A 13,131-nucleotide genomic window follows, 5' to 3' on the forward strand; every position below is an offset into this window, starting at 1 on the left:
GTTATTGGAGACTTACCTTCTGAGTTACAAATGGAAGTTATTGATTTGCATCCAATGACATCCTGAAGGACAAATATAAAGAGGGAAATTTGATTGAATTCTACAAATGCCTTCCATCCGACAATTTCTTCATTTAAGGAGGTTTGCCTGTGAATTCATTTCAGTTTTTGGCACCACATATTTGGTGAGAAGACTTTTTCAAAGATGAAATACACAAAATCCTGCTACAGATCACAATTGTCTGATGAACATTTAAATGCATTGCTTGTTATTGGAACCACTCATTTTGAACCTCAGTTGGACAAAATTTTGTCAGAAATGAAACAATTTCATGTTTCCCCTATTGATCAAAGTTAAAAAAAACATGTTAATTGTTACTGATATTATATACATTGTGATTATGTACTGAATAAATAACCTTTTTTAATTATTAATTCACTATTTATTTATATTATTTTGGTAAAATAAATAATTTAGAACCTTGGCCCCCGTAGCTTTAAAAATTCAGCAATGTGGCCCTCCGCTGGAAAACTTTGGAGACCCCTGATATAGAGACTAGCCTAAGGTGACCCGCTCTACGCGCGGGTAAGATTGTGGTTGTTACTTTCTGTTGCTTCCTTTCTGTTTTTTATCACCACACTCTCCCTCTTTGTTTCTCTCTCCTTTCTCTCTCACTTTCCCACTCTCTTACTCTTTCTTTCTCTCGGACTCTCCCTCGCTTTCTCTTACTCTCTATCTTTATCTATCTATCTATCTCTCTCCCATTTATAAACAACAAAAGATCTTGAGTAAGTTGAGAAAGAAAATATTTTGAAAGATCAATCATAAATATCAGGCAGTGACAACGGAAAGGTCTGCTTCAAGGCAGACGATCTTGCGAGCTGAATAAAAATAAAAAAATATTGGAAACCAAAGTTTGAAGGGATAGAATCTGAGGATAGTAGAGTCACCATGGCTGGCATTTCTTAACGACGGACAGCAACGTAGTGGCAGTTTAACGGCTGGCGTAAAATTTTGAACTTGATGTAAAAGAAAATTCCTAAACAACAACTTTTGAAGTAATTCTTTCTCACGACAGTAGACTCACCATGGCAAGCATTCAAAACTTCTTCATCATGGACGGCAACACATTGAAGATTTAAAGGCTGGCGCAAATTTTTTAGCTTGATGTAACAGAGAATTCCTAAACACCCGCTCCTGTAAATTTTAATCCCCTTCCAGCCCCATTTAGACCCCTTTTCACATTTTGGTTAATGTAACACGATTTCATTCGGGTCTACTCGGGCCACATTTTATAAGATGAGGAATTTTGTCCTAGAGGTCACGCCTTTTGCATTAAATATATATATGTACATATATACGCAATATATATGTATGTATATATACATATATATATATATATATATATATATATATATATATATATATATATATATATATATATATATATATATATATATATATATAACGGGAAGCTTTATGAAAATAGACAAAAGACGAAGGCAGGTTTATGGAAATAAACAAAAGACGAAGGCAGGTGGAATACAAACAAACAATTGTATTAGTATGGCGCTCAGGAAATATAAATAAAACAAGTCTTTAACGTTTCGAGCCTACGCTCTTATAAATTAACATATATAAATTAACACATATATAAATTAACCCAATAAATATCTGATTCATAATATTTGTTCTCATGATTGCGTGGTGGTGGTGGCGATAATAATTCTCTTTATGAATGCAGACAGACGTAGAAAGAGAGAGAGAGAGAGAGAGAGGATGTGGAAGAAAGAGTGAAGGCGGCGGGGGAAAGATAGTAGACACCGTCAAACGACGTTATAGAGAGAAAGTGAAAGGAAGGGAGAAAAGAGAGAGACACGGAGGAAGATAGGCAGATAATAGAATGACAGTAGACTTGTCAAAATGTGCGTTTTTTTCCCTAGTAACCACACCTTTTAAGATAGGGATTTCTAACCTAGCCCAATCATATCCTGGCCTCATTTTACATGTCCCTGTAAATTTTGGAGTCAATCCGACGGGATCTAGTGCCCTTTAACCCGTTCCAATGCCAAAACCAAACAAACTTTTCGCATTTCAGATATATAGATATTGATGATGATAGTGATGATTTTTTAATCATTCTTTCAAATTTGGCGCAAGGCTATCAATTTTAGGGAGAGGGTTTAGTCGATTTACATCAACCCCTGTACTCAATTGGAACTTATTTTCTCATCCCCGAAAGGATAAAAGGCAAATTCTATCTCAGCAGAACTTGAAACTTGGATGTATAGAAATGCTGCAAAACGTCTTGTCCGACGCACTGACGATCATGTATATTTGTTGTTTGTTCCTTCTCAAGCCATGCCTCTCTCATAAGGGCTGGTTTCCCGGTTTCTTTGGGGTATAGGTTCCCCACCTGGATGGGACGCTGGTCCATTGCTGGTGAGCTGCTAGATGCAGGAAGAAAGAATGAGAGAAAGTTGTGGTGAAAGAGTCAGCAGCGGTTCACCATTTCCTTCTACCGGAGCTGCGTGGAGCTTCACTCATAAACACACACCTTGCCCAGTCTGAGATTCGAACCCATGATCTCTCAACCACGAGTCCGCTGCCTTAACCACTTGGCCATCTGCCTCCACATCATGTATATTTAGTATTAAAAAATACAAAACCAGAAACAGATTGTTGGAGAGTGAATGCCGTTTCCTACAGAATTACAAATCCGTCTTTATGTAGATTCATTGTTATTCGCGTTGGTTTTATCAGGTTGATGTAGACTTAGGAAACCAACTGAATAAAAGTAGCTTTCAACAGACTATAACAATACCTATGAAGTCTGATTGGCAGAAACCGTTGTTGCTTCTTGCTTGCAAAGATCAGACTCTCACCTAAGCAAATAAATTAGATTTAAAAGATTTATTATTAATTACTTGAAATTATTTGTCCTTTTCTTTAAGAATAGCTAACAGTTGACAGAGTGGAAAATATCAAATAATTAACATTTTTTGTAGTTTGGTGCGCTGTTCCAGTGTGGACTGGAACCCAAACAACTAAATACCAAAGTGATGCAGAGCGGCTGAAACCAACTCAAAGCGCAGCAGCTGAAATCAGCTCAAGGCAGTGCAACCGACACCAGCTACGGCGTTTATATCATCTAACATGCTTTTCAGTAACAAGTCTCCTCTCCCCACACCTCTAAATTTTCCTGTTGTCATTAACACTCTCCAAATTCTTCAAACTCCTGGCAACTGTTTAACTATCTCTTGTAATCATATCTCACTTCACCATTCTCTGAAGTCATTGTTTTGGGTGACTTCTATGTTCACAACTCCGTTTTACTCTCGTCTACTTCTCCCTATACACGAACACTGCTTGAACAGAAGCTAAATCGGATCTTTTCCTTTCGAACGGCACATGTTAACACAATTTCTAGTTAACTAAACACTTTAAAACTTCGTATACTGGTCGAATGTGTCAAAATAAAACATTTTTTCTCTTGGCTTTCTTGAGAAAATTGTAATTCGTTTGTTTAACGTAGTTTAATTTTTCGAATTTTAACCAATGAATCGCCTCTAACTGAGCTAAAATCATTTGCTGCGTCTAAAACTGAGACAACATCTTGCCACTAACCCTAAACCTCGTCCTAACACTAACCCTAATTTTTTTTTTCTTAATTGTTAAATTAATTTAATTGTTACGATTTCGTTTTAGCCTTCCGTTTTTTTACACGCGTAACAATTAAGAAAAAAAAATTAGGGTTAGTGTTAGGGTGAGGTTTAGGGTAAGTGACAGGATGTTGTCTCAGTTTTAGACGCAGCAAATGATGTTAGCTCAATTAGAGGCGATTCATTGGTTAAAATTCGAAAAATTAAACTACGTTAAACAAACGAATTACCATTTTCTCAAGAAAGCCAAGAGAAAAAATGTTTTATTTTGACACATTCTACCAGTATACGAAGTTTTAAAGTGTTTAGTTAACTAGAAATTGTGTTGACATGTGCCGTTCAAAAGGAAAAGATCCGCTAAATCTTTTGTCTTTCTGAATAATATATGAACTGCGCATGTGCTAGGTTTCAATACGAACTTAAAATTTGATGCATGTAGGTTGAAGACATAGAGATATGTGGTGTGTAGACTTCCGCGTTATATAAATTGGCTGCTCTCATGAAGTTAAACCAAAACAGGTTTCAGACATTTTTAGAATGTCCAGAAAAATTACCATATACAAGCAATGATAGGTTGAAATGATTTGTAGCAGGGTTTAGACTTGAAATAATTTTCAATAAAATGTTTAGATTGGGGCAAAATGAGTAATGACTAATTTCAATTTCTTTTCGATGATACTTTATTCTATCTAATATAGTTTTCACAAAAGAAAAAATCAGAGAAAAGGGGAAAATGCGGAGAAAAAGAGAAGAGAAAAAATAAACCATCAATGCACCACCAAGTGCTTCTCTTGGTCACACACCAGAAAATTCAACGGAACCTACTGAAGTAAGCCAGCACACTCGCAGCATTACCATAAGTGATTGCGAGGCTAAGGTGTTGGAAAAGCCAAGCATCTTACGGGCATCCCCTGACACCTCGGTGAGGCAAGCTGCCAACGATGAGAACTTTGCGGTTAGTGGCCCAGTCCCTCCAGACGTCTCAAGCGCCACAGGCTGGAAGAGATATTTCTCTGCCAGGTTCCAATACTTCAGGTTTTTGTTCCGTTCGGCTACGGAAACTGTGACCATTCCATTTACCGTAGCATCCAGGATGTGAGAAGGAGCAAAAGAGTCACAGGCTGTGACGTCCCAGATGTGACACTTACCTCTAACCCAGAGACAGAGGGTATGACCATCTGGTTTCTTTCTATCACTTCTGTATAATCCTACCGGCTCCAGAACTGAGGTAATATTAATCCGAGCCAAGGTTCGTTTAATGATTCGGTTTAACTCAGTGTGAAGGGCGAAAAGACCAGCATTTAGGCGGCAAGACAAACCGTGAAGGCCTGCGGTATCAAGGGGCCTATCACAGCGACATCTCAGTTCCCTACAAACGTCAGCTCCCACCCTGAGTGCGATGGAGATACGGAGCTCATCTAGACTGAGTAGATTTCCGATGTTGACCACAGGCTGGGTATTAATCCAGTCCCCCGAGAATTTTGGACTGGCAGAAAGTCGGCGACACCTTGAAAATTGATCGGATTGATCAAGGAGAGAGTTGAAAGTGACACTTGAACGCAGATTGTCCCATACTCTCTGCCTCCGTCTATCCTCAATTGTAACAGGATCTGACAACCCCAGCTCTCCACTGTAACAGAGTTTATCCATCTCCCTGTTGGAATTAGTCCATGTTGGTATGTAAATATATCAGGAAGAGAGCCTCTCCGGCTGATCATGAAAAAGTTATATCAATCGAGTTTCGTTAATTTTATATCATGTGCCATTTTCCCCTGATGCTCTTTCATTTGCCCTTGATATTTTAAATTTTTGCTGCATTCCTGGCCTTTCTGGTGTCTTAAGAAAGATACCGATCCGTATAAGTCTTTTTTCAAATGTAATTCTAGAGAATTGAAGTGATAAATTTACCTTATCATGTCTTACTCATTTTGTCCCATGTAAATTTCTCTTTTGTATGCTAAAATATATTTTTTTGAAAGTGTTCTGCCTACGATCAGGGCCGGCTCAAGATTCTGGCAACTCGGGCAATCACCCGAGGCGCCAAGTAGGACGAGACAAAGACAAGGAAATTTCCACGACCGTCACCTTGTACACGCTGCGTCAGTAACCCTAGGGCCAGCCCTGCATGTGTTATAGTGTTTTTAATGCATTTAGAGAAGGTCATTTGCTTAGCTGATATAGCTTTTGTAAGGTAGTGAATATTTGCAAAAAAGAAAAAATTTTTTAAAGTAAAAAATGCAGTAAATTACTCATTGTGCCCCACTAACCCTACTGGAAACTGGAAAAGTGGACTTTCAGAACAACTGTTCAAATTAACTTGGAATTCCACCCACCTCCTTGTCGGGATTTCCCCTTTTTTTAAATCATGCATTGCAAAACATTGAAGGAAAGCCTTTTTAAAACAAGAATTTTAAAAATCCATGTCTTTAAAATGCTGTCTCCCCCACTCACACACCACACACACACACACACACACAAACACCACACACATACACACACTCATCGTGCCTTTGGAAGAGCAACAACTAAAATGATCTTACTCCCTCTTTTCTCCTTCATTGTACTGATGTAGTTTTTGTAAGGCAGTGAACATTTGTAAACATTTTTCTCAATGAAAAATGTAGTAAATATTACTCATTGTACCCACTCCTTATCTGATCTACATACAGACACACTCTATGTGTGTGTCTATTTGTATGCAGAGAACGTGTTATTATCCGGTTTTGTTCGAACGAAACCGAAACGGAAGTACGTATATCACTCAAGTGTAAAGTTTTCGTATTAAAAGCCAAAATCTCTGACTGCACATATATATATTATATTCTTTTATTATTAGTTTTTTTCTTTCACAATAACTTCTTTATTAAAAACTATGACAAATGAAAAAAAAATTATAATTACAAACAGTGAATTATTTTGGTATTGTTTTCTGCCGGATGTAAAAGCTGAAACAATGCTAGCTCTGTACGTTATTAACAGACGGTATTTTGTGAGTTGGACGAGAATCATTCGATTGTTTAATTAACAATTTCTGCATTTTTGCTTTCTCTTTCCTCAACCGTGATCATTCTGTATCATGTAAAACATCCAGCTACTCATTCGTAAGTATACATGCCTAAACACATTCTTTTAAATGCATATATTTTCGTCTTTGTCGTTGTTTGCTATTGAAATGTTATCAAATTCCAATTGTTTTGCATATTTTTGCTCTTCAAGAAAAATATTTGTTTTTTAGGGAAAAAATTGTTTTCTTCTCATTCACCGTATTTATATATTTACAGGAAGAATGTGTGTCTTGTTACTGCAAACCTACAAATGCTTGTTATATATTTGTTATATATATATATATATATATATATATATAATTATTATTATTGTTATTATTAGGATAAACACAAATTTCTAGTAATTAGTTCTTACGTCCGTTTCACGATTGTGATTGCTTGGAACCCTGCATGAGATATTCCGAGTGCAATTGGGTGCTTAACCATCAGAGCTCACCGGGGAACACTTTGTTGCATTATGTCACACGGAGAACTAATATCTACAGTTGGGTGGATGGCGAGGCATTTTATAAGTATTTTGAAAGAGGAATAGAAAGAAGATAGCTGGCAAAGAAAACAAGAGAAAGGGACTGAGAAACAAGAGAAAGAGAGAGATATTTTATATATATATATATACAGAGAAAAAGAGAGAGTAGTATGGTGTTAAAGCTATTTTCTACCTGGATGATTATTTTAACTCTTCGTAAGTCTTATAATAACATCATTATTGATTAGATATCCTCACACACACATATATATGTAAACGTAAATGTTTATACATTTATATACATTCACGTACCCGTGTAAATGTATGTATATATTTACTCTTGCTCACATTCAAATTGTATACACATACATTGGTGTCCACCCACTGTCGCGTGGTTAAATGTGTGACACTGTGCGTGTGTGTGTGCGCGTGTGTGTGTGTGTTATGACTGTCTTCCGTTATTTGGTGGGTTTTTTTCTCTCTTTATTTAATCAATTATAAGTTCAGTTACGATTGTATCGACGGATACCTTCTCGCTATAGTTTCCTATTTACTGTGTCTCGATATTTGATCGTATTTTGTTTTCCTTAAGTTTGATAATTAAAATGAAACTTCTTTCAATGGCATTCCACCCTTGCCGTCGTCATCCGCCTTTCTCAGAAATACGATCACACAAGATTTTTACGAGCCTATGAGGATACTTACTACTAACCAAAATAAGAAATAACAGGCAAATCACTTTTTACTGTCCAAAGTGACTACGTCTAAACAAGACAAGATGATGGTCATGGCCAGAACGCCTTTGATAATATTTTTGCTCGATCAGATTCGACCTGGAGCACTAAAATAAATATTTTAGTGTAATTTTCAAGATTTTGCTTGTTTTTCTTTCGAATAAGGGGTATATTCAAAAGAATGACTCGTAGTGAAGCCCCTAAAACGACGAGATGGTTACTCTTGTTCATAGATCTGCTCCGTCAGGTTTGACTTGAGACTAAAACATCAACAACTGGAAATTTGTCAACTTTCTTCGGTGGTGGTGGTGGTGGTGGGGGAATATTGAATATTTCTCTACTCTTTATTATCTGAAACGATTACCATATACACAGCTGTTTCTCAGACTTGTTATTGATGGTATTCTCAGCAAAATTCAACGCTCGCCAATATTTTGATATTCTATGTAACACAAGCAAAAATGACAATTGAACTTAAAGAAATACCTCAGAGGAGCGTTCTGCGTACGTAAGTCACGTACAATAGTTTCTCTTATATACGTATAATAGTAAACTTGTAAAATCGTCTATTAACATAGATTATCCTTACAATTAGACACTCTTTCATAAGGTGGGTGGTTGTTAAAATTTTTTAAAAAATAAACAAAAATAGGGGAGATCACCCAGCCTTGTTTAATCCAAATTATTGGGAAAAGATGACAATACTATTCGGAGTGAACCAAGTCTTTAAAACTAGTGTAAGCAGTGAATCTGTTTTGATCACCTCAACGAAGTATATTCTGCCCAGGGAAATTAGTGTAAGCTAAAATAATTCAAAGGTGACTTCTGCTAGCTGTGTATACATGTTATATTTACATTGTTGTATCTACAATTTTGATACTTCTAGAGGGAGATTTGCTAACTAACTGCTAAGATAACCTGAGTTAACAAAGGTTTTCAAATTTACTCACAAGGCCTTAATTGGCCTAGGGCTATAGTTGGAAACATTTGCTCAAGGTGCCATGCAGTGGAACAAAACATGTACCCATGTGGTTGGGAAGCAAACTTCATTCCACAAAACCATCCCTGTACTTATACCATCATCATTTAATGTCTTTCTTCCTTGCTAGCATGAGTTGGACAGGTTGACAGGAGCTGGCAAGCCAGAGGACTGCACCAAGCTCCTCTGTCTGTTTTGGCAGGGTTTTTACAGAGTGAATTGGGTTCTTTTTACATGGAGCCACTACCACCAAGGTCAGCTTTGGCATGGTCTTTATGTCTGGATGCCCCTCTTAATGCCAACCACTTTACAGAGTGGACTGGATGCTTTTTACATGGCACCAGTACTGGCAAGGTCTGCTTTGGTATGATTTTTATGGATGGATGCCGTTCCAAACACCAATCACTTTGCAAAGTGGACTAGATGCTTTTTATATGGCAACAGCATGATTGAGGTCTCCAAGCAACTTACAAAACAAAGATCCTTTGGAGAGGAGATGGTGTTGAAGGAGGTAACTTTGTGCCAGGTGATTAGAGGGACAGAAACAAGTATCTTGCTGTAGAGATGGTATATGATTACTCCAGTCAGAGAGAGAGAGAGCAAGGAAGAGACAGAGAGATAGTGATGATGTGCCAGGTCATACTCTTAAGGTATGAAGATGTGAATATAAATGGGATGGTAGGGGATTGCCTGAAGTGCATAGGTAAGGAGTTCATGTGAATGCGAAAAAGCGACTCCTACCCATGATCTCTAAATTTTGTCAGCTGTGCTGAATGTACATTGCTGAGGAGATCTAAGAAGACTGAAACATTTCTATTGCTGTCACCAGTTGTACAGTCGAATACCACTACTGGATGCATCATCTTTATTTTTCAAATATTTGGGTTAGCTGATAATATTGGAATTTTTGCTGTTGATTTTAGATTATGAATAACAGTAGAGGGAGCATTTGTCTACTACTTGTAAGGTTAGTCTCAGTTAATCAAAATTTTCATCACACTATATGGCATATGTGAGTATCTACCATGTACAAATGCCTAACAATGCATTTATCTTTAACCTTTCTTCAACAAACTTCCAGCTAATCATTGATGTTTGGTCATTCAGAATATTTCAGTAACATTCATTGATTACCAATAGTTCTATGTAGAGCTGAACTGACAAGTCAAACTTTTATTTTGCTGCTCAGTTTGTTGACCTACTAGAAGTAGCAAACAACTGCCTTTTGTTTCACTCTGTCTTGTCTTCAGTAAAGAAGGATACATTGCCCCTGATATTAGAATAAACTGGATGGTCACAGCTGGACTGGCTTTGGTCACAGGTCTTCTTGATCAGATTTTAACTTGAGGCTAAATGATGACATAAGCATATATGTGTGCTATCTTCTTCCTCCTGTTGACTAATAGCTTTGATTACTATCTCCTTAATCCATTCACAGATTTTCTAAAATTGTCACTTGAAATTTCTGCTTGTCAAAAACTGACAGCTGCTTAAGTTTATTCTATTTTTAAAAAATGAGAGAGAGAGAGAGAGGACATTTATCATTGGTATTGTTTTCCATCCAATGTTGTCATAAGATTTTCTGAGCTTGAAACTTTTTTTATAATTAGCTTACTTTCATAAAATGCATATATTTTTGTAACACATAGACTAAGTCATCTGAGCTATTTGAAATGGCTAGTGATATTTGTTAGCAGGCTTGTTACCTGAACTGAGTTTGTAATGTTTTGTTATCTGTGTGTGTGTGTTTGCATGCATACACACACACACACACATATTGTAAGTGTGTGTGTGTGTATGTATATATACACCATATATATGTACTGTACATAAAACTCAAGCGGTTTAAACTTGAGCACTACTAAGTGTATTCTATACAGAGAATATTTGATTCTCATCATTGAACTATATGTATTGTACACACACACACATACATATATATACTATCTGTGTGTATATATGTATATATAGGGTGGTCCCAAAGTAGGTTTACGCTTATTCTACTTTCTCTTTCGCATTCATATATTAACAGTTTAGATCTTAATTATAAAAAGATATGAAACCATGTAAATTAAAGTAAATACTGTCTTGACTCCTAAAACTCATATGGCCACAGTTATCTGGTTTCCTTGGCATATAAGTAACCAAGATCACAACATTTCACCCAGAACAGAATGCCCATCCATTGCAAGGTTTCACGTTTTCTGCTGAGTAGGCAGGAGTAATGTCAAATGAAGTGTTTTGCTCAAGATCACAACAAACCATCAGTCTCGGAAATCAAAACCATTATGATTATGAGTGCAACACCCTAACCCCTATGTCATATGCCTCGTATTTGTGTGTGTATCCTTTCTTATAGTATAAATCAACATCACCATCATCATTATTGTTTAATGTCCACCTTCCATGTTAGCATGGGTGTGATGGTTTCACAAAAGCTGGTCAGGCTGAAGCCTGCATCAGACTTCTGATTGTTTTGGCAGGATTTTTACAGCCAGATGTCCTTCCTAACACCAACTACTCAGCAGAGTGGACTTAGTGCTTTTTCATGGCACAAGCACAGGCAAGGTCAGTTTTGGGAAGGTTTTTACAGCTGGATGCTCTACCGAACACCAACCACTTTACAGTGTGGACTAGGTGCTTTTAAGTGGCACCTGCACTGACAGGGTCACCAAGTACTTGCAAGACAAGGAAAAAAAAGTTGCAAGTAGGGAGGAGGCATTGGAGGAGGTGATCTTGTGTTGGATGAGGAAAAGGTTATAGTGAGACAGATACAGGTGTCTTGCTGTAGAGGAAGTACAAGGTTACCTGGCCAGAGAGAGAAAAATCAGGAATGAAGAAAGAAACAAGTGTGCTACTACAAAGGAAATACACAGTTACCCAACCTGAGGGAAGTGCAGGAGAAGGAGAGAGAGAGTGGGAGTTAGCAGGATAGAGATGGTGGTAAAATGCTGGGCATACTCACAAGGAACAAGGATCAGAATATAAATGGAATGGTTGAGTGAAGAAAGAAAGAGATAGATGGGGGCAAGTGCCAGTGCATACCCTTGAGGTTCAAATGCCATAATATGAGTGGCAGGATTATTGTGAAGGGAATGTGATTAAAGAATGCAAGTAAGTGGTGAAAGACCTGGATATGTATAGAGTTGGGTGAGGCTACCAGATAGCAATGATACAGAGGAACAGGATTGGGGATTGAGAGCTAGGCATATTGTATGGAGTTACATGTGGGTAGAATACACAGGTCAGAGGCTAGCAGATAGCAATAATAGAGTGAAACAGGACATGTGGGTAGAATACACAGGATGGGGGTAAGCGGAGAACAATGATACAGTGGCACAGGGCCAAGAGGACAGGATTGGGGTGTGGAAGGTAAACAAAGTACATGAAGCAGATATGTGAAGAAAAGAAGAGATGTAGAGACGTAGTTTGGTTTGTTGTGGTTAGAGTGTGTGAGAAGTTGTCTTGTTAAGTGTGGATGGGACACAGCACTTCAAGAACTCAGTTTCATTGACGTGGATGGGTCTTCTCAAGAACATATTGCCAGACATCTCGGTTCATTGTCATTTCCTGCGTGAGGCCCAACTTCCTGAGATTGGTCCTTACCACTTCATCCCCTGTCTTCCTGGGTCTCCCACCTCCATGAGTACCATCCACTTTCAGTGATTGGTACTTCTTTATGCAGCTGTCTTCATTCATATGCATCACATGTTCAAACCAGAATAGTCTTCTCTCTTGCATGCTACATTTGATTTCTCTTATGCCCAACTTTTCTCTCAATACATTTGCACTTTACCATACATGTGCATTGATGCTGTACATCCAACTGAGCATACTACCTTTATTTCTCTCCAGTCTACACATGTCTTCTGCATTCAGAGCCCACATTTCACTGCCATAGAGTATAGCCATTCACACATAAGCATCATATAGTCCGCCTTTCACTCTGAGAGAAAGTACTTCTGTTGCCAACAAATATAATAGCTTTCTGAACTTTCTCCACCCAATTCTTATTCTAGAGACAATACTTTTGGAGCATCCTCTGCCATTGCTAATTTGGTTACCTAGGTAACTGAAACTATCTACAACCTTGAATCCTCAAAGGCATTTGAGAGAATCTAAGTCCCGTCTGCTTTTAGTGCTTATTCTCCCTGCACATCTGCCATATTCAAAGACGACTTTATCTGTAAATCTACCTGTGATTCCACTGCACCTCTTATGAGTC

General features: G+C 37.7%; 1 protein-coding gene across 3 annotated transcripts in view; it reads left to right on the forward strand.

The window, feature by feature from the left end:
- The first annotated feature begins 6,616 nt into the window (after nt 1-6,616).
- Nucleotides 6,617-13,131, forward strand: part of LOC115214903 (1-phosphatidylinositol 3-phosphate 5-kinase) — a 126,738-nt gene continuing 120,223 nt past the window's right edge. For 2 of the 3 annotated variants that reach the window (XM_029783959.2, XM_029783960.2), the window contains exon 1: nt 6,617-6,763. The gene's annotated coding sequence lies outside the window, so the exon portion shown is untranslated. Of the gene's footprint in view, nt 6,764-9,829; nt 9,874-13,131 lie in introns of all 3 variants that reach the window. The other variant, XM_036505661.1, reaches the window with a different exon arrangement.

Source organism: Octopus sinensis, linkage group LG8 (assembly GCF_006345805.1).
Source record: "Octopus sinensis linkage group LG8, ASM634580v1, whole genome shotgun sequence".
Taxonomy (NCBI): Eukaryota; Metazoa; Mollusca; class Cephalopoda; order Octopoda; family Octopodidae; genus Octopus; species Octopus sinensis.